Genomic DNA, 23,561 nt, shown 5'->3' with positions numbered 1-23,561 from the left:
TCTTCATCCCTCTCCCATCCTCTCGTTCTCTTCATCCCTCTCCCATCCTCTCGTTCTCTTCATCCCTCTCCCATCCTCTCGTTCTCTTCATCCCTCTCCCATCCTCTCTTTCTCTTCATCCCTCTCCCATCCTCTCTTTCTTTCTCTCGTTCAGGCCCCTCTCCCTTGCTCTCCCTCGGAGCTGTTGATGACCTCCTGTCCGGTATTGTCGCCGCCCTGTTTGGATATTTCTCCCTCCTGATTGGATGGCTGATCGTCACTGTCCACCCTCACTTCCGGTGCAGGCTCCGTCTCCTGTTGGTGTTGAGCAGCAGGACCGTCTTCAGAAGAGGACGTTCCCTCCGGCCGATAACCTCCCTTCTGCTCCCATGACCTCACTTTCTGCCCATGCCCGGCCCCTTCCTCATCTAGCTCTGCCTGAGATAGCTCTCTCAGAGCTCCGCCCGTCACACACAGGATCTGAGGCATGTTCGGGTCATTCATTCCTTCATTGGCATCCTCCTCTCCCTCTTCCTCCAGCACTCCGATGCTCTCTACCTCCTGAGCCTTTATCCTTCCTTCCCCCTCGCTCTCCACTCGGAATCCTCCTATCCCTCCCTCCACCAACCCTCTGAGCACCTCTCCTTCCTCTCATCCCTCCTATCCTCCCAACAGCCGAATCTCTCCCTCTTCTTCATCCTCCATCTCCTCCCCCTTATAATCATCAAGGTCTCCATCAAATATCCTCATCTGGGAAATCGTTCTCTTCCTCTTCCAACTCATCCTCCTCTTCTTCATCAGAGCTGTTGATATTAATGATCGTGTGATCTTCGTCAATGGATTGCTGTTGCTGCTGTAGGGCTCTGCTGGACTGGGCTAACTGGTTCTGGTGAATCTGTAGAGTTCAAGAATTGTATTTAAAAGGCGCAATACGTAGAGATAGCTCTGCCATTTTCTGGTTTCTAAAATTCATATTTTTTGGGCCTGATTTCAGTTTGTGACAAAACAAGCTATGTAGTGTAGATAATCATTGTACCATCCATACCTTTGTGAAATGTATTTTCAATAACCCAAAATATTGTATTTTGTACAAAATCAAAAGATAAATGACACACAAGCAAAACTTAATGACAGGACATTTAAGTGAAAATTACGTGATTTTTGTACCTGTATGGGAAGATCTAGTGCTGTAGGTTGACCTGGTGCTGGAGGCTGTGGAGCAACATCTGCTGGGCTCCAGGCAGGGAGTCAGTCCCGACTCCTAACCCCACAGAGGGTTCCCCGAGTTGGGCCACACCGGTGGAGTTGAGAGGGGGAACCAGAGAGACTAGCGGAGCTGGAGGGAACAAGTTGACGGTGTAGTTTGGGGTGGAGGAGGGGGGGAGAGGGTGAGGGAGGGAGGTAGAGGGAAGGTCGTTGGAAAGGGGGAGGGAGATGTCCCCACCCGGGTCGCCTCTTGGACAGGGCATGGGGAGTGTGACGCCACCTGGTGCTAAGGAAGACCGGGAAGAGTGGCCGCAGCGCTGGTGCCATCTTGGCTTTCCAACATCAGCATCCTCTGTGGCACGATGACCACACCATCGTCCGAATCGCTCTCTAGCGAAATCTCCACATCCGACGCCTCTTCTTTGTCGTAGAGGATGAAAACGGGTCTCTGGCCGCCGGAGAGCACTGGAAGAACCAGAGGTAGGTGGTTGTCCAGGGAGCTGGGGAAGGGAGGTCTGGGGGCAGGCCCCCTTAGGAGGTTGGATGCCTGGGGGGGGGGGGGGGGTTTGAGGGTGAGGGGAAAAGAGAGGGAGGGGGGGCGCGGATGGAGGAGGGAGTTGCATATGGTCAGGGCCTCTGTACAGAAGGAGGATACCTGGAGAAAGATGGGGAGAGATGGGGATAAAGAGAAACAGATTCAGGAAGCAAATGTATTCCAAAAAAAGGTCGCTTTCCAGTCCAGTACATATCACTAAGGATACAAATTTGCCTGAGCTAACCAAGAGCAGAAAACAACAGCACACATGGAAAACACTCCTACGCTATAAACAAATCTTCCCAGAGTATTACACCTCTAAACCAGTCTAAACAGTCCTCAACAGCACGAGGGTAAAATGAAACCACTGAACACACGCAGGTGTTCATCCAGTAGCTTTATCACCTGAGCTTCAGCTGAGAGATAATGACTGAAATGCATGTAATTACGGTCGTATCCTTCACACGCCTCAGAACAAACTGCACAATCAACTCTAGAAAATGAATCCACTGTTGTAAATGCTTTCACTGGACATGTTCATAAGGTTACACTATAAGGGTGGCTAATTTGAACAATCTCAAAAAGAAAATATATTTGGATTTGTAAAAAAAAAAAATTGGTTACATGATTCCATGTGTTATTTCATCAGTTTTGATTATTCTACAATGTAGAAAATAGTCAAAATAAAGAAAAACCCTGGAATGAGTAGGTGTGTCCAAACTTTTGACTGGTACTGCACGTACACACACTCACAGTGCTTGTATGTGTCGTTGAAATTGTTCCATGTTGCGTTTATATTTTTGTTCAGTATGCAGTAGATATATCAAATAGGGGGGAGTGAGGCTATGGGGGTTTTATAAATAAGTATCAACCAGTGGGTCTTGTGACCGATACAGAGATGACCAGTTTACAGAGGAGTATGGAGGGCAATGATATGTCCTATGAGGCGCATTGGTGGCAAATCTGATGGCCGAATGGTAAAGAACATCTAGCCGCCCGAGAGCACCCGTACCTGCCGATCTTTGAATTATGTCTCCGTAATCTAGCATGGGTAGGATGGTCATCTGAATCAGGGTTAGTTTGGTAGTTGGGGTGAAAGAGGAGCGATTACGATAGAGGAAACCAAGTCTAGATGTAACCTTAGCCTGCAGCTTTGATATGTGCTGAGAGAAGGACAGTGCCATACTCCCAAGTACTTGTATGCAGTGACTACCTCAAGCTCTAAACCCTCAGAGGTAGTAATCACACCTTTGGGAAAAGGGGGAATTTTTCTTACTAAACCACATGACCTTTGTTTTTGGAGCTGTTCAGGACAAGGTTAAGGGTAGAGAAAGCTTTGTTGTAGAGCATTTAACACAAAATCCAGGGAGGGGCCAGCTGAGTAAAAGACTCATCTGCATATAAAATGGATGAGAGCTTTCTACTGCCTGAGCTATGTTGTTGATGTAAATTGAGAAGAGTGTGGGGCCTAGGATTGACCCTTGGGGTACTCCCTTGTTGACAGGCAGTGGCTAAGACAGCAGATTTTCTGACTTTATACACTGCACTCTTAGCAAACCAGGCCAAAGACCCCTCAGAGACACCAATACTCCTTAGCCAGCCCACAAGAATGGAATGGTCTACCGTATCAAAAGCTGTGGCCAAGTCAATAAAAATAGATGCACAATATTGCTTAGAATCAAGGACAATGGTGACATCATTGAGACCCTTTAAGGTTGCAGTGACATCCATAACCTGAGCGGAAACCAGATTGCATACCAGAGACATCAAGAAACCCAGTCAGTTGATTATTGACAAGTTTCTCCAACACTTTTGATAAACAAGGCAAAATAGAAATAGGCCTATAACAGTTAGGGTCAGCGTGATCACCCCCTTAATGAAAGGAAGGACTGTGGCTGCCTTCCAAGCAATGGGAACCTCCCCAGAAAGGAGAAACGGGTAAAAAAAAGTCAGAGATGGGCTTGGCATGATAGGGGCAGCAACCTTAAATAAGGGTCTAAACCATCTGATGACCTCCTGTCCGGTATTGTCGCCGCCCTGTTTGGATATTTCTCCCTCCTGATTGGATGGCTGATCGTCACTGTCCACCCTCACTTCCGGTGCAGGCTCCGTCTCCTGTTGGTGTTGAGCAGCAGGACCGTCTTCAGAAGAGGACGTTCCCTCCGGCCGATAACCTCCCTTCTGCTCCCATGACCTCACTTTTGTAAGTCGCTCTGGATAAGAGCGTCTGCTAAATGACTTAAATGTAAATGTAAATCTGACCCAGATGTTTTTTTGGGGTCAAGTTTAAGGAGCTCCTTTAGCACCTCGGACTCAGTAACTGCCTGCAGGGAGAAACTTTGTAGTGGGGCAGGGGAAAAACAGGGAGAAGCATCGGGGATAGTCGCATTAGAAAGGGTGGGAGATGAGGACATGTTGGACGGACAAGGAGGCATAGCTGAGTCAAATAGGAATCCTGACTTAATGAAGTGGTGATCTGCCTCTGGTACTGTGTCCCAGATGTCATGAAGATTAGGAACACTGAGGCCTTTGTTCCTCCAGGGTCTCTATCTCAGTGACACCCCCCACATCTTATCTATGGAATGCCAGCTGTAGGTTTTTACCTAGCCATCACTTAGATGCCAGCCCCAGTTTAAAAAACTCCTCTCAGTTCACTCAGAATGAAGGAAATAAATGTCTTACTTACAATATTAGTTAAGTCAATAATTGCTAACTACTCATCTCAAACAAATAAGGTGAATACATAATTTTCCCCTCACACTCTACAAGCTTGGCACACCTGTATTTTGGGAGTTTCTCCCATTATTCCCTAAAGATCCTCTCAAGCTCTGTCAGCGTGGATGGGGAGAGTCGCTGCACAGCTATTTTCAGGTCTCTCAAGAAATATTAGATGAGGTTCAAGTCCGGGCTCTGGCTGGGACACTCAAGAACATTCAGAGACTTGTCCCGAAGCTACTCCTGCGTTGTCTTGGCTGTGTGTTTAGGGATGTTGTCCAGTTGGAAGGTGAAACCCAGTCTGAGGTCCTGAGCAGGTTTTCATCAAGGATCTCTGTACTTTGCTCTGTTCATCTTTGCCTCGTTCCTGACTAGTCTCCCAGTGCCTGCCACTGAAAAACATCCCCAGCATTTTGCTGCCACCACCATGCTTCACCGTAGGGATGGTGTCAGCTTTCCTCCAGACGTGACGCTTGGCATTCAGGCCATCAGACCAGATAATCTTGTTTCTCATGGTCTGAGAGTCCTTTAGGTGCCTTTTGGCAAACTCCAAGTGGGCTGTCATGTGCCTTTTACTGAGGAGTGGCTTCTGTCTGGCCATTCTACCATAAAGGCCTGATTGGTGGAGTGCTGCAGAGATGGTTGTCCTTCTGGATGGTTCTCCCAGCTCCAAGAGGAACTCTAGAGCTCTGTCAGAGTGACCATCGGGTTCTTGGTCACCTCCCTAACCAAGGCCCTTCTCCCCCCCCGATTGCTCAGTTTGGCAGGGAGGACAGCTCTAGGAAGAGTCTTGGTGGTTCCAAACTTCTCCCATTTAAGAATGATGGAGGCCACTGTGTTCTTGAGGACCGTCAATGCTGCACACATTTTTTGGTACCCTTCCCCAGATCTGTGCCTCGACACAATCCTGTCTCAGAGCTTTACGGACAATTCCTTCGATCTCATGGCTTGGTTTTTTGCTCTGACATGCACAGTCAACTATGGGACCTGATATAGAATCAAATCAAATGTATTTATATAGCCCTTCGTACATCAGCTGATATCTCAAAGTGCTGTACAGAACTGTCATATAGACAGTTGTGTCTTTCCAAATCATGTCCAATCAATTGAATTTACCACAGGTGAACTCCAATCAAGTTGTAGAAACATCTCAAGTATGATCAATGGAAACAGGATGCACATGAGCTCAATTTCGAGTCTCAAAGCAAAGGGTCTGAATACTTAAGTAAACAAGGTATTTCAGTTTTTATTTTTAAAACATTTGCAAAAATTTCAACAAACGTGTTTCCGCTTTGTCATTGTGTGTTGATTGCTGAGGAATATTATTTTTTAAATCTACTTTAGAATAAGGCTGTGGAAAAAGTCAAGTGGTCTGAATACTTTCCGAAGGCACTGTATGTATGCATGTATAGATATCTCTGTGTGTTCTATGCGTGTAGTTGTGTTTGTGAATGTGTTGATTGTGTGCTTGCAGTGTATGAGTTGGTGTGTGTGTGTGTGTGTATATGTTCTTATTTAAAGTGGAACGGAAGAGGCAGAATCATGTTTACTTGGTTGCTTAAACACAGACCACCAAACCAAAACACGACAGTGGGCTAGTCACAGCCCCCAAATAACCCCTTAGTCCCCCTCCCTGAGTGTGTGTGTGTATGTACTTTCAGGTTGCAGTCCCTCTGTGTGTAGGGGGGAGGGGGGCAGAGAGAGCGGGGAGGAAAGGAGCACACGCATAAAGAAACAATCACAAACATGACCAAAATTATTGGCACCCTTGGTAAAGGAGTAAAAAAAAAGACTATTTTATGCAAATACTGAACCATATTTTATGCTCCATAAAATGGAAAATTATATTATACTAATACAATTGCTCAGAGAAAGATTTTGTTAATATTTTCACACTCAAAAAGACACCTTAAAAAGACTCAAAAAGACACATTATTGGCACCCCTGTTTTCAATACTCCGGCACTGAGCCTTTTTCTAAAATGTTTTATGAGATTGGAGAATACATTGGGGGGGGGGGGTCTTAAGACTTCATCCATACAGAATCTTTGCAGATCCTTGATAGCCTTCATCTGCCTTCTTCAATTCAAACCACAGGTTTTCAATGGGGTTCAAGTCCGGAGACTAAAATGGCCATTGCAAAATGTTGATTTTGTGTTCAATTAACCATTTCTTTGTGGAATTTGCTGTTTGCTTGGGGTTATTGTCTTACTGAAAAATCCACTTGCGGTCAAGTTTCAGCTTCCTATCAGAGGCAACTGGGATTTTGGCTAAAATGTCCTGGTATTGGGTAAAGTTCATAATGCTGTTGACCTTAACAAGGGCCCCAGGACCAGTAGAAGCAAAATTGGCCCATAATATCAGCGATCCACCACCACCACCACCACCATATTTTACAGTAGGTATGGGGGTTCATCTCTGCTTATCACAACTTATTTCATACACCAAACCCACCACTGGTGTCCGTGGCCAAATAGTTTTCATTTTCATGTCATCTTACAAATGTAGATGCTTGGAGTTTGCTAAACGGCATTGGCAATTGGATCGGAACCGGCGCTATGGCCAGATGAAAGCAAAATGCAGCTCTTTGGCAGCGCACACCAGTAGTAGGTTGGCGTTGAAAGCAGGATGTAATAAGCAGAGAACAACCCCATACCTACTGTAAAATATGGTGGAGATCTTTGATATAATCATTTTTAAACCTTATCTTTTAAGATTTTTTTTTATTACTTGTTAAACAAAATATGGGGTTAATTGGATTAGTATAAAATCATTTCCCAAACAAATTAGCATACAATATAGCTCAGTACTTGTATTATTTATTCTATACAGTCTTTTTTTTTGCTCGTCTTTATCAAGGGTGCCAATAATGTTGTTCATGGCTGTATTACAGGGAAGGTAATACAACACACACAACTGACCTTGTGTATATCTTCCTTCAGTAGAGATCCACTGGTCAGTATGACTTGTCTCAATGCTGCAAAGAGAGAGATGTATTACTATACTCATCACAGCTCGTCAAGATATCATTGACCTGTGATTGATTGTAAAATGCTAAAAATACACTATGAAAGGGATTGGTCATTCATTGGCAACATGGACTGGAAAATGTATACATTTGTTTTGCTTACACAATAATCAACAAATGTCAGCACACTAGATAAAACCCCTCACCTCTGAGTGCAGACAGGCAGGTGTCCTGATTGGCCAGCGAGTCTCCTTTCCTCTGGAAAGAGGCGCCGCCCCTGTCGCTCACAGCCAATCCAGGCTTCCGGCTTTTAGAGCAGGGCTTTTTGGAAACCAGATCACGGAGCCGAGGAGAGCTGGTGGGCTGGAGAGGAGGAGGAAAAAGAGAGGAGAGGGGGATGGTGTTAGACTTAAGTGGAGCGTGAGTAAATGTTGTGCAATGGCACCCTATTCCCTATGTAGTGCACTACTATTGACCAACATTTTTTGACCAGAAATAGTGCACTACATAGCCATAGTAATGACCATCCTAAGCTTCTCATTGGCAATATACCAATCAGATCCTCTTACCCTAACAGAGTCCGCCAAGGGTGTGTTGTCACCCAGCAGGTGGGCCAGTAGGAGCTCAGAGTGGGTGGGGCTTCCCTGCAAGACACTGGCTGAGGCTCCTCCCACTCTTACCCAGAGTTCTAAGGTATGGTACAAGGACATAGGCACTGCACTATGGGTCAAAAGGAGAGAGATTATGAACATATGAATACAAATAAAGGAGGTTTGGAGTGTGTGTAGTTCGCCAGTGTGTGTGTGTCAGTGGAGGCTGCTGAGGGGAGGACGGCCCATAATGGCTGGAACGGAGTGAATGGAATGACGTCAAGCTATGTGTTTGAAGTATTTGATACTAGTCTACTCATTCCGCTCCAGCCTTTACCACGAGCCCTGCCTTCCCAATTCACTTCTTTGGGGTAGGGGGCAGTATTAGGTAGCTTGGATGAAAAACGTGCCCAGATTAAGCTGCCTGCTACTCAGCCATAAAAGCTAGAATATGCATATAATTAGTACATTTGGATCCAAAACACTGAAGTTTCTAAAACTGTTTGAATGATGTCTGTGAGTATAACAGAACTCATATGGCAGGCAAAAACCAGCCCCTCTTGAAGATACAGGGTGAAATTAGTTATGTTTCACTTCCGAAGGCTACCACAAGATTTCAACAGTATTTAGAACCTGTTTAGAGGATTCTACTCTAAAGGAGGGGCTCATAAGGGCTCTTTGAGTGAGTGGTTTGGCAGAGTACCACAGCTTAGGTCTGGCGCGCTCACGTGAAAGGTAGCTACGTTCCACTTAATTTGTACAAACAAAGGAATTGTCCGGTTGGAACATTAATGAAGTTTTATGTTAAAAACATCCTAAAGATTGATTCCATACTTAGGTTGGCATGTTTCTACAGGCTGTAACGGAACTGTTTGAACTTTCCGTCCGACGTTCAGCGCGACCTGAACACGCTTTTGGATTTGTTTACCAAACGCCCTAACAAAAGAAGATATTTGGACATAACTGATGGACATTATCGAACAAATCAAACATTTATGGTGGAACTGGGATTCATGGGAGTGCATTCTGATGAAGATCATCAAAGGTAAGTGAATATTTAAAATGCTATTTCTGAGTAATGCTGACCACCCAATATGGCGGATATCTTTTTGGCTGCTTTGTTGTCTAAAGGCTGTACTCAGATTATTGCATGGTTTGCTTTATCCGTAAAGTTTTAAAAATATCTGACACAGCGGTTGCATTAAGGAGAGGTTTATCTAAAGTTCCATGTATAATAGTCGTATCTTTATCAATGTTTATTATGAGTATTTCTGTAAATTGATGTGGCTCTCTGCAATATCACTGCATGTTTTAGAACTACTGAACGTAACGCGCCAATGTAAACTCAGATTTGTTTATATAAATATGAACTTCATCAAATAAAACATACATGTATTGTGTAACATGAAATCCTATGAGTGTCATCTGATGAAGATCATCAAAGGGTAGTGATAAATTTTACCTCTGTGCTTTTTGTGACTCCTTTCTTTGGCTGGAAAAAAATGGCTGTGTTTCTGTAGCTTGGTGGTGACCTAACATAATCGTTTGTGGTGCTTTCGCTGTAAATCCTTTTTGAAATCAGACACTGTGGCTGGATTAACGAGAATTATATCTTTAAAATGGTGTAAAATACTTGTATGCTTGACGAATTTGAATTATGAGATTTTTGTTGTTTTGAATTTGGCGCCCTGCACTTTCACTGGCTCTTGCGGGGGGGGGGGGGGGGGGGGTTAGCGGAAGCCACCAACCTCCTTTGGTTTGTATGTACGCGTAGCGCACATGGGGTTTGTGTGTGTGTGTGTGTGTGTGTGTGTGTGTGTGTGTGTGTGTGTGTGTGTGTGTGTGTGTGAGATACCTGAATGCTCTCTGTTGTCCCAGGCTGGTTTCAGGGGTCCAGGCAGTCAGGGTCTGAGAGAACAGTCTCTGTAGCACACTGGAATACTGCACCAACCCACTGCCTAAACTGAGATAGGAAAGAAGAATTCAAGTCCATCAGTCCACTAATTAATAAAACACCCATTGCATTTAGATTTTTTTTTTCAAGCCAGCACTTGCGTAGCCTGATCCCAGATCTGTTTGTGCGGTCATGCCAACTCCTTGTCCCTCATTGTTTGACTAGACAATGAGAGCAATGGAGTTGGCATGAGCGCACAAACAGATCTGGGACCAGGCTAGCACTTGGGTTGCCTTCAGTAGGTACTTACGCTGTGATGAGAGCGTGCAGCACCCGCAGAGTATCTTTGTGTATGGCAGGCAACACCAGCAGCTTCACACACCCATCAGCTGTTACATTCTGTTGATAAAGAGAGCCTTGTTAACGATACACCAAGACCCCCATGTACCTAACCTTACTGCATTTTTGGTGGTTGAATGTTTATTACATTTTTTGGGGGTGGGGGGGGGTGTTTGACAAAACAGTGGTGAGTGAGTGAGAACTCACTATGCTCTTGGAGCTGACCGCCAGGGCGCGACAGACCAGGTTGAGCACCTGCTGTACAGGTAGACGCACTGCAGAGGCCGGGTCCACACTGTGTGTGTGAGAGAGAGCGAGAGATTAGAGACAGACATGAACAATTGTAATTTGGGTAGTTAGTAAAAGCTTCCAGTGTGTGTGTGTGGACCTACCGGAGTGTGTGTTTGAGAGCCAGGCAGGCAGCTCTGTGTCTGTGTTGTAACTGCAGCATGAGGAGGGGGTCTGTGTCATGCAGAGGAGAGTAGGGCAGCTCTACACCTGGCCCTTCATACTGCACTGTCCCTTCTGAAACACAAGAGGGCAGAACACACAGTAGGGAAAGAGACATGACTCACTAGACTAGATAATAGGGATGGGAATCATTCCTTTCAAGCACGATCTAGATACATGGGCTCTGATATGGATACTTTTAGTTTGAAACGTTTCAGTTTGATTTGGGGAACAACATTCATTTTCCGTTCTAAATTCAAACCTGTTACCGATGGTGCTATAGCCTGACGACTCACACTAAATTCTCATTCATTGTTCGCTACAGACTTTAGTCCGAGACTGTCATCATTGAAGTTGTTCGTGGTGACGAGGGCACGTGGGGCTTTGTACAAAAAGTCCTCAGCGATTTGATCGTCTCTAACCAATCAGAGTATCAAATCCAAAGACTAATTTTCAAACCGCCACTCTGGCCCAACCCATTGGCTTCTAAACCAATCAGACGGCGCGAATGTGTTCAAATTTGGTGAAGGGTTGGGGAGGTATTCATTGCGGAGGAGAAACGAATGTCCGTGGGCGTGACGTAGCATTTGGCTGGAGCAAGGAGTCTGGTTTGCCAGGAAACGGGAGCTGAGGACCTGAGCATCCAGATTAGGGGGGGATGTTTTATCTGAACTCCCCATCACATTCTGTTTAACTTGCCATTTTAACAGATGCTTTTTTTATAATAATGATTAAATATTTATAGCCAATTAATATAAAACACAGCTTTGGATTTCACCCCCGTCTCAAAAACAAAATGGTGAAGCTTGCAAAAAAATTATTGCTGCACTTGTTCTGAAATGACAAATTTAACCTGTTCCTGTAAAAATGACCAAAAGCAAAACTACCAAAACTATTTCTTATGGTCAAACCTGGCAATCGAAAAGACCCAATCAGCAGTTAGATGGGCAAATCAGCAAGATGTAAGTTGTGTCCACTCCGGTAGCCTACACAACTCCACCGGTAAAACACAATTTTCTACAATGCATTTAGTAACAATAACCCAGCAAATTAAAACGGTTGTCACCCAACTAATAAAGCCTATGATTTGACATTGCAAAAGCCATTTTACAAGCATTGGAAAGCTGAAGTTGCCATGCAGGAGTTTGAATATAAGATCAGTGGTAGAGATGCACGATATATCGGTAAGCATATCGGAATCGGCCGACCTTAGCTAAAAATGCCAACATGCCAACAAAAGCAGAAAAATACTAAGCGCAAACTTCCAACAACTAAACAAGTTCAAGTCGAGCAGTCATTTGAAAGAGGAAGAAGGTTTCAGCGAGACAACTCAAAGGTGAAATCCATTAATACCAAGATAATGGAATTCATTGCCCTTGACAATCAACCGCTCTCTGTCCTGGATGATGTTGGCCTTCGCCGACTGGTCGAACACCTCGAGCCCCCGTACACACTACCAAGTAGGCGCTATTTTTAGATGTTGCCCTACCAGAGTTACACAGTATTGTTGAAACGCACATCCATGAGCTACTTTCGATGGGCGTCACTGCTACTAGCTTGACTGAGATTTGGACCAGCGAAGTCAGCCACATGGGCATGCTGAGTCTGACAGCACCGTGGGTCGACAAGGATTTCGTACTGAGGAAAGCCGTATTGCATGCTCAAGAATGTGCTGGTTCACATACCGCTGCTGCCATTTCAATGGTATTTCAGAACATTTGAAACATGAACACACTCTCAGCTCCATTCGAACAACTGACTCGAGAAATAAGCTAATTAACCGCTTCTGCAGCAGACGTAATACCCTCTGTCATGGCATTGAAACACCTGCTCAACAAAACACAGACCGTGGGGTTAAAACTTGCAAAAGTATTCCACAAGAAGCTGTGAACAAGCGGTTCGGTGGCATTCTCTGAGTCGCCACCATGCTCGGTGCTAGGTACCTATAGCATCATGCTCGGTACCTTGCATCATGCTCGGTGCTAGGTACCTATAGCATCATGCTAGGTACCTATAGCATCATGCTAGGTACCTAGCATCATGCTCGGTACCTATAGCATCATGCTAGGTACCTATAGCATCATGCTAGGTACCTAGCATCATGCTGCTAGGTACCTATAGCATCATGCTAGGTACCTAGCATCATGCTCGGTGCTAGGTACCTATAGCATCATGCTAGGTACCTAGCATCATGCTCGGTGCTAGGTACCTATAGCATCATGCTAGGTACCTATAGCATCATGCTAGGTACCTAGCATCATGCTCGGTGCTAGGTACCTATAGCATCATGCTAGGTACCTATAGCATCATGCTAGGTACCTAGCATCATGCTCGGTGCTAGGTACCTATAGCATCATGCTCGGTGCTAGGTACCTATAGCATCATGCTAGGTACCTATAGCATCATGCTCGGTAGCTCGTACATGCTATACCATCATGCTCGGTGCTAGGTACCTATAGCATCATGCTAGGTACCTAGCATCATGCTCGGTGCTAGGTATAGCATCATAGGTACCTAGCATCATGCTAGGTACCTATAGCATCATGCTAGGTACCTAGCATCATGCTCGGTACCTATAGCATCATGCTAGGTACCTATAGCATCATGCTAGGTACCTAGCATCATGCTCGGTACCTATAGCATCATGCTAGGTACCTAGCATCATGCTCGGTACCTATAGCATCATGCTAGGTACCTAGCATCATGCATCATGCTCATGCTAGGTACCTAGCATCATGCTCGGTGCTAGGTACCTATAGCATCATGCTAGGTACCTAGCATCATGCTCGGTGCTATCATGCATCATGGTACCTAGCATCATGCATCCTGCATCATGCTCGGTGCTAGGTACCTATAGCATCATGCTAGGTACCTATAGCATCATGCTAGGTACCTAGCATCATGCTCGGTGCTAGGTACCTATAGCATCATGCTAGGTACCTAGCATCATGCTCGGTGCTAGGTACCTATAGCATCATGCTAGGTACCTAGCATCATGCTCGGTGCTAGGTACCTATAGCATCATGCTAGGTACCTAGCATCATGCTAGGTACCTAGCATCATGCTCGGTGCTAGGTACCGCTACGTCGATGGAGACAAGAAACAGGGTTTACTTTAAATGTTACAGACACAGCTGGACAAGACGGAAATGGACAGTGACAGTGCGCACCGAGGATGAGAGGCCACGGACAGACCGAGATGAAACTTCACTGCTTGACATGTATGATGAAATCCTGGTTGAGACTGAACTAATCTGGAGTATTTCTCCTGTCTTATCTGGTGTTCTGTGTGAATTTACAGTTGGAGTCAGAAGTTTACATACACTTAGGTTGGAGTCATTAAAACATTTTTTCAACCACTCCACAAATTTCTTGTTAATTAACAAACTATAGTTTTGGCAAGTCGATTAGGACATCTAATTTGTACATGACAATTTATTTTTCCCTTAATTGTTTAGAGACAGATTATTTCACTTATTGTGATACAGTGAGTTATTCCACTGGGTCAGAAGTTTACATACACCAAGTTGTGCCTTTATTACTTAAAAATCATAATGTGATTTTCTGGATTTTTATTTAGATGTGATTTTCTGGATTTTTATTTAGATTCAGTCTCTCACAGTTGAAGTGTACCTATGATAACAATTACAGAGCTCTACATGCTTTGTAAGTAGGAAAACCTGCTAAATCGGCAGTGTATCAAATACTTGTTCTCCCCACTGTATATCCTGACTCAGTTACACCAGCTCTGTCAGGCGGAATGGGCCAAAATTCACCCAAATTATTGTGGGAAGCTACCCGAAACATTTGACCAAATTTAAACAATTTAAAGGCAATGCTACCAAATACTAATTGAGTGCATGTAAACCTCTGACCAACTGGGAATGTGATGAAAGAAATAAAATCTGAAATAAATCACTACTATTTTTCTGACATTTCACTCTTAAAATAAAGTGGTGATCCTAACTGACCTAAAACAGGGAATTTTTACTAGGATTAAATGTCAGGAATTGTGAAAAACTGAGTATAAATGTATTTGGCTAAGGTGTATGTAAACTTCTGACTTCAACGTAGAATGTATGCACACATGACTGTAAGTCGCTTTGGATAAAAGCGTCTGCTAAATGGCATATATTATTATTTATTATTATTATTAACTGTATGTATACTCTCTCTAATTGTCTCCCTTTCTCTCAGAGGACCTGAGCTCTAGGACCATGCCTCAGGACTACCTAGCCTGATGACTCCTTGCTGTCTCCAGTCCACCTGGTCATGCTGCTGCTCCAGTTTCAACTGTTCTGCCTGCGGCTATCGAACCCTGAGCTGTTCACCGGACATGCTACCTTGTCCCAGACCTGCTGTTTCAACTCTCTAGAGACAGCAGTAGAGGAGCGGTAGAGATACTCTGAATGATCTGCTATGAAAAGCCAACTGACATTTACTCCTGAGGTGCTGACCTGTTGCACCCTCTACAACCACTGTGATTATTATTATTATTTTACCCTGTTGGTAATCTATGAACATTTGAACATCTTGGCCATGTTCTGTTATAATCTCCACCCGGCACAGCCAGAAGAGGACTGGCCACAACTCATAGCCTGGTTCCTCTCTAGGTTTCTTCCTAGGTTCCGGCTTTATAAATAAATGTGATTGATTGAACAAGAAAACAGCACAACAAGTAAGTGAACTAAATAGGTTTTGATTATGTTTTACTGGTAATGGGGACATATGTAAATGCCAACAAAATAACTTTTTGGTCAGTGTGTGTGTTTCAACTATGCTTAAAAGGCAGCATTTTTTTTATATCGGTATCTTTGTTTTGGCAAGGAAAATATTGGCTATCGTTATCGGCCAAAAATGTCATATCGGCGCATCCCTAATCAGGGGGTATGCCTAGCTCTTGTTGGCATGAGCAGCTGCGCTCTGTGCGCACACACAGTTAACATCTGGCTTGGAGATCAATGACTGTCACACACATTTACGTGCTTAGTTAGATAGACTACTATTTAGTCTATTCAGTCACAAAAGACAAGAGGCATTTTCAAATGGGGGAAATAAAATGACATGAGTAAGACTTCAGTGAATCGGTGGTTTGTTACATTTGAATCGATTTTCAGACTGATTCATGCTACATTTGCATTGGTTTGGGCTCCCGTGGACCGGTGCACTCGTATCTTAAACATTTGAACCGGTGAATCATTACCTCCCTAGCAGATGAGCATAATTCTGGTTGTAAAACCCTGAAGACAATTTTAATGTTTTTATCATTCATTAAAGCATCTGAGAGTAGGAGTGCTGATCTAGGATCAGGTCTCCCCTGACCATGTAATCTTATTCATTAAGATCTATAAGGCTATACTGAGCCTAGATCAGCGCTCATACTCTGAAACACTTCAGGAAAGAAAAAGCATTCTCTACCTGATTCAGAGCCCTGGTAGAGTTGTGCCAGTATGCCATTGGCCGAGGCCAGCAGGCAGTGAAGCTGATTGGTCCATCCCTCGGCTCTGTGCCTCCCCCCTTTCTCCACCACTCTGCCCAAACAGGTCAGATGACCATAACACTCACATGCTACCTGGAGATGGAGAGATATATGGAGAAGATAGAGGTGGAGGAGAAAAGTGAAGGAGTTGACAAACATGAGGTTATATAAATAAAGCATACAAATAGAGATTTAACGTGGAAGAAAATGTGACCCTGTTCAAATGTGAGGCATTTGAACGTTGTTTTTGCAGAAATGTTTTCTAGAACATGTTAACTTTCATGTGCCTTTATAACAAACTTGTATACCATCTGTAAATATGAATAAACATTTAAAATTACGAGCCTAGTTGGTGTAGCCACGAAGAAAAAAACAGGAACCTTTCCGCTGGAAATGATTGGCTGAGATAATGGTTGGGCTTGACCTGCCCAGGAGAGGAGATTGGATTGATCTGCCATGTAGCATGCTTCTGTCTATAACATGAGATATTATTATAACATGAAGATATAATGAAGAACTGAAACATTTTCTGCTACTGCTCTCAACATTGAAGTTAATAGCGCTATCGACAAAGCACAGCAGTATCTGGAGGATGATAGTGCCATGCTGACTCTCTTCGACTCTAACCAGACAATGAGGAAATCCTTGATTTCGGTGAAAACCTTTTTCATTGAACTAGACATTGTAGTCTTCTGATGACAATGGTGGGGAAGAAACTGTGTCGTTGTCACGGAAGTTGACCCAATTTTCAAATCAGTGGAATCCCCGGTGGAAGCAGAGGATTAAATTACATTACAAGGGCAACCATGGCATCCATGACAGAGAGGAAGAAGCATTCATCCATGTACAGTTGAAATCGGAAGTTTACATACACCTTAGCCAACTACATTTAAACTCAGTTGTTTTTAAACAGGCTTGTTAAGCTCTGCCCACACATTTTCTACAGGATTGAGGTCAGGGCTTTGTGATGGCCACTCCAATACCTTGACTTTGTTGTCCTTAAGCCATTTTGCCACAACTTTGGAAGTATTCTTGGGGTCATTGTCCATTTGGAAGACCCATTTGCGACCAAGCTTTAACTTCCTGACTGATGTCATGAGATGTTGCTTCAACATATCCACATCATTTTCATCCCTCATGATGCCATCTATTTTGTAGTACACCAGTCCCTCCTACAGCAAATCAATCCCACAACATGATACTGCCGCCCCCGTGCTTCACAGTTGGGATGGTGTTCTTCGGCTTGCAAGCATCCCACTTTTTCCTCCGAACATAACAATGGTCATTATGGCCAAACGGTTCTATTTTTGTTTCATCAGACCAGAGGACATTTCTCCAAAAAGTACAATCTTTATCCCCATGTTCAGTTGCAAACCGTAGTCTGGCTTTTTTTCTGGAGGTGTTGGAGCAGTGGCTTCTTCCTTGCTGAACGGCCTTTCAGGTTATGTCGATAGAGGACTCTTTTTACTGTGGATACAGATACTTTTGTACCCGTTTCCTCCAGCATCTTCACAAGGTCCTTTACTGTTGTTCTGGGATTGATTTGCACTTTTCGCACCAAAGTACATTCATCTCTAGGAGACAGAATGCATCTCCTTCCTGAGCGGTATGATGGCTGCGTGGTCCCATGGTGTTTATACTTGCGTACTATTGTTTGTACAGATGAATGTGGTACCTTCAGGCGTTTGGAAATTGCTCCCAAGGATGAACCAGACTTGTGGAGGTCTACAATTATTTTTCTGAAGTCTTGGCTGATTTCTTTTGGCACCGAGTTTGAAGGTAGGCCTTGAAATACATCCACAGGTACACCTCCAATTGACACAAATTATGTCAAATTATATCAGAAGCTTCTAAAGCCATGACATCATTTTCTGGAATTTTCCAAGCTGTTTAAAGGTACAGTCAACTTTGTATGTAAACTTCTGACCCACTGGAATTGTGATGCAGTGAGTTATAAGTGAAATAATCTGTCTGTAAACAATTGTTGGAAAAATGACTTGTGTCATGCACAAAGTAGATGTCCTAACCGACTTGCCAAAACTATAGTTTGTGAACAAGAAATTTGTGGAGTGGTTGAAAAACAAGTTTTAATGACTCCAACCTAAGTGTATGTAAACTTCCATCTTCAACTGTACATGACTAAACCAAAGACTCCACTATGCCAGTAACCATTTCACTGTACTGTTTACACCTTCTGTACCCTGTGCATGGGATGAATAAGCGTAAGATTATTTGATATACAGTACTTGAACTTTGCGATCTTTTGCCACATTTCAGGCTTCAAACATAAAGATATAAAACTGTATTTTTTGTGAAGAATAAACAACAAGTGGGACACATGAAGTGGAACGACAGTTATTGGATATTTCAAACTTTTTTAACAAATCAAAAACTGAAAAATTGGGCGTGCAAAATTATTCAGCCCCTTTACTTTCAGTGCAGCAAACTCTCTCCAGAAGTTCAGTGAGGATCTCTGAATGATCCAATGTTGACCTAAATGACTAATGATGATAAATACAATCTACCTGTGTGTAATCAAGTCTCCGTATAAATGCACCTGCACTGTGATGCTCTCTGCGCTTTTAACGGACCTCTGAGACTATCATGAAGAACAAGGAACACACCAGGCAGGTCCGAGATACTGTTGTGAAGAAGTTTAAAGCCGGATTTGGATACAAAAAGATTTCCCAAACTTTAAACATCCCAAGGAGCACTGTGCAAGCGATAATATTGAAATGGAAGGAGTATCAGACCACTGCAAATACCAAGACCTGGCCGTCCCTCTAAACTTTCAGCTCATACAAGGAGAACACTGATCAGAGATGCAGCCAAGAGGCCCATGATCACTCTGGATGAACTGCAGAGATCTACAGCTGAGGTGGGAGACTCTGTCCATAGGACAACAATCAGTCGTATATTGAACAAATCTGGCCTTTATGGAAGAGTGGCAAGAAGTAAGCCATTTCTTAAAGATATCCATAAAAAGTGTTGTTTAAAGTTTGCCACAAGCCACCTGGGAGACACACCAAACATGTGGAAGAAGGTGCTCTGGTCAGATGAAACCAAAATTGAACTTTTTGGCAAAAATGCAAAACGTTATGTTTGGCGTAAAAGCAACACAGCTCATCACCCTGAATACACCATCCCCACTGTCAAACATGGTGGTGGCAGCATCATGGTTTGGGCCTGCTTTTCTTCAGCAGGGACAGGGAAGATGGTTAAAATTGATGGGAAGATGGATGGAGCCAAATACAGGACCATTCTGGAAGAAAACCTGATGGAGTCTGCAAAAGACCTGAGACTGGGACGGAGATTTGTCTTCCAACAAGACAATGATCCAAAACATAAAGCAAAATCTACAATGGAATGGTTCAAAAATAAACATATCCAGGTGTTAGAATGGCCAAGTCAAAGTCCAGATCTGAATCCAATCGAGAATATGTGGAAAGAACTGAAAACTGCTGTTCACAAATGCTCTCCATCCAACCTCACTGAGCTCGAGCTGTTTTGCAAGGAGGAATGGGAAAAAATGTCAGTCTCTCGATGTGCAAAACTGATAGAGACATACTCCAAGCGACTTACAGCTGTAATCGCATCAAAAGGTGGCGCTACGAAGTATTAACTTAAGGGGGCTGAATAATTTTGCACGCCCAATTTTTCCGTTTTTGATTTGTTAAAAAAGTTTGAAATATCCAATAAATGTCGTTCCACTTCATGATTGTGTCCCACTTGTTGATTCTTTAAAAAAAATAAAGTTTTATATCTTTATGTTTGAAGTCTGAAATGTGGCAAAAGGTTGCAAAGTTCAAGGGGGGCGAATACTTTCGCAAGGCACTGTAGTGTGCATTTACCAGAGACGGGTAATGTGAAGAACATGACCTGCACCAAAATCAGATTATCTAGTCCTTGGCCTATATCCTAAGTTAATTTTTGCTACTATTTTTTGCTACTTACTTTCACCACATTTAGTCTTGAAACCTTTGGTTGTTTACTACACTGTGAATCCTTAAAGAGTTGGGTGGGACTAAGGTTTAAGAGGGTGTGAACAATGCTGAATGGGTGTAGACAAAGAAGAGTTCTCCAGCAGGAGTACCAAAACATTCACAGGCCACATTCACAGGCCATTTTCGTTTTTGAAAGTTTATCAACTTTCAAAAACACAATTACTTTCACATTGTTCCTCAACTGCAGTGTATGATATACCATTTTCTAGATCGGAGTCTCTACTTTTATCCAATGTAAAAAACACCATTTCACTACATAGGACCGAATCCAGGTGGTGAGTCACAAATAAACTGAAGACAAACCTCTTGTACTTTTGGGTTGGCGCTGTCCATTTTGGCTAAGAAATAGGCACCCAGTTTGTCCTGTTGAAGACAAATTGTCAGACAGAGATAAAACAACATCAATAACAACAACACAGTGTCTCCCAAATATGATGTACTAAAAGAGCATCCTATTTGTAATGTAGTTTATGAGTGTGTTGTAATGCTCACCCTCAGGGAGCCACAGGCTCAGGGATAGGTCATACATGCAGTCATCCCCTCAATGGCAGCTAGGTGACACTAAACATACACACACAGTTACCGAATTCTGCTCTAGTATTTCTCAATACTTACGTAGTTAACTACTACTGTATACAAGCAATTTCCCCAGCCCTAACTTACCTCAGACTTGAGGCCTAGCAGCGAGGTGAGGATCCCCAGGATAGAGTTGAGGCCCACCTCCCTGGCCAGCTCAGGTAGCTGGGAGGAATAATGGAGCAGGTCCTGGAGGACCCCCACCGCTAGCTGGACGGACGGGAGGGGGGTCCTGGGACTGGGGGTAAGGGAAAAAAGGGTTTGAATTAGCTTAAGTAGATTTTTTAATTTTTTATAATCAATATCAAGAGATTTAACCCAGTTATTTCTGATGTCCCTATCCACATTTGATTCAGCAAATTCATTAAAATATGTGCCTCCCTCTAGGCTATGCATTGTGCTGTACAGGTGTGCATCTTCAAATCAAAGTTTGTCACGTGCGCCGAATACAACAGGTGTAGGCTCTATCCAATAGTGCAAAAAAGGTATTAGGTGAACAATAGGTAAGTAAAGAAATAAAACAACAGTAAAAAGATATATACCGTAGCGAGGCTATATACAGACACCGGTTAGTCAGGCTGATTGAGGTAGTATGTACATGTAGATATGGTTAAAGTGACTATGCATATATCATGAACAGAGAGTAGTAGTAGCATAAAAGAGGGGATGGCGGGACACAATGTAGGTAGCCTGGTTAGCCAATGTGCGGAAGCACTGGTTGCTCAGCCCAATTGAGGTAGTATGTACATGAATTTATAGTTAAAGTGACAATGCATTTTTGATAAACAGAGAGTAGCAGCAGCGTAAAGAAGCCTTTTTGTCCTAGACTTGGCACTCAGTTACCGCTTGCCATGCGGTGGTAAACAGTCTGACAATTTTTAGAGCCTTCCTCTGACACCGCCTGGTGTAGAGGTCCTGGATGGCAGGTGAACTCTTCACGACTGTCTTGGTGTGTTTGGAACATTCTAGTTTGTTGTTGATGTGGACACCAATGAACTTGAAGCTCGCAACCTGCTCCACTACAGCCCCGTCGATGAGAATGGGGTGCGTGCTCGGTCCTCCTTTTCCTGTAGTCCACAACCATCTCATTAGTCTTGGTTACGTTGAGGGATAGGTTGTTATTCTGGCACCCCCCGGCCAGGTCTCTGACCTCCTCCCTATAGGCTGCCTCGTCGTTGAGCAGGCCTACCGCTGTTGTGTCGTCTACAAACATAATGATGGTGTTGGTGTCGTGCCTGGCCATGCTGTCGTGGGTTAACAGGGAGTACAGGAGGGGACTGAGCACACACCCCTGGGGATCTCCAGTGTTGAGGATCAGTGTGGCACATGTGTTGTAACCTACACTCACCACCTGGGGGCGGCCCATCAGGAAGTTCAGGATCCAGTGGCAGAGGGAGGTGTTTAGTCCCAGGATCCTTAGTTTAGTGATGAGCTTTGAGGGCACTATGGTGTTGAACGCTGAGCTGTAGTCAATGAATAGCATTCTCACATAAGTGTTCCTTTTGTCCAGGTGGGAAAGGGCAGTGTAGAGTGCAATAGAGATTGCATCATCTGTGGATCTGTTGGGGCGTTATGCAAATTGGAGTGGGTCTAGGGTTTCTGGGATAATGGTGTTGATGTGAGCAATTACCAGCCTTTCAAAGCACTTCATGGCTACGGACGTGAGTGCTACAGGTCTGTAGTCATTTAGGCAGGTTGCCTTTGTGTTCTTGGGCACAGGGACTATGGTGGTCTGCTTGAAACATGTTGCTATTACAGACTCAATCAGGGACATGTTGAAAATGTCAGTGAGGACACCTGCCAGTTGGTCAGCACATGCCCGGAACATACGTCCTGGTAATCCGTCTGGCACCGCAGTCTTGTGTATCTTGGATTTGACTCAGTGAATGTTTTGGACAGATGTGTCTCCGGTGTGTGTGTGTGTGCACTTATTGTGAAGGTCTACAAAAGCGCTTGACTTGGACTGAAATAGGTGCCGGTACAGTTATATTTCGGTGTAGGAGATATACTTTCTAGTTAATATTCTATAAGAGCAACAGGAGCTCAAGCAGTAGAACATTTCAGGTGCTCCTCCTGAGCTCATGCCAAAGTTAAGCACGGGTCTACAGGTGTCTTCCTACAGTGTCTTACATGTATGACCTGTTGTAGGGACCGTAGCCATAAGAGACAGTGTTGTTGGAACACATCACTAGAACTGTCTTTGACCAGCACAGAGAAGATACAGCCCCTCGAACTTGGTTTTGCTGTTGCCGAGTTTGGCGTTGCTGAGTCCCACGAGACCACCGACAGCTCCAGTACTCTGAGGGATAAGAGCGAGGAGTGACATCAACCAGGCCATCAACACTGCTATACAAACTTTAGAAGCAAAGCAACATTAGAGTTGGCTATGTAGCAAGATATGACACAATGGTATTCAGCAAGGGAAAAACAAAGACTAGCACGAGTCGATTGCATTGAGACATCAATCATTGAGACAGCTCCCGAGTGGCGCAGCTGTCTAAGGCATCTCAGTGCTAGAGGCGTCACTATAGACACCATGGTTCAAATCCAGGCTGTATCACAACCGGCCGCGATTGGGAGTTCTTAACTGACTTACTTAGTTAAATAAAGGTAATAAAAAAATGGAAAGCAGACGGGATGCCATGCGTGGCCAATACCAAGAATAGCAAGCCAGTTTTACCTGTGTCGAGAACACGCCGTGATCCCGGTAATTCGCTAAAAGTGCTGGTAAATATTCGGTCCGCTGCTCTTTCAGAACAGACACCAGACCCTCGGTTGGTTAGCCACATATTGGAGGGGACATGCATCCAATCCGCTGTTACAGCCAT

The 23,561-nt window shown here is 44.0% G+C and overlaps 1 pseudogene; it reads right to left on the bottom strand.

Annotated features, from left to right (window-relative positions):
* Positions 1–58: 58 nt before the first annotated feature.
* On the bottom strand, positions 59–23,561 carry LOC124013590 (annotated as a pseudogene).

This window comes from Oncorhynchus gorbuscha, linkage group LG25, assembly GCF_021184085.1.
Source record: "Oncorhynchus gorbuscha isolate QuinsamMale2020 ecotype Even-year linkage group LG25, OgorEven_v1.0, whole genome shotgun sequence".
Lineage (NCBI taxonomy): Eukaryota > Metazoa > Chordata > Actinopteri > Salmoniformes > Salmonidae > Oncorhynchus > Oncorhynchus gorbuscha.
This window is presented reverse-complemented; position numbering and strand designations above follow the sequence as displayed.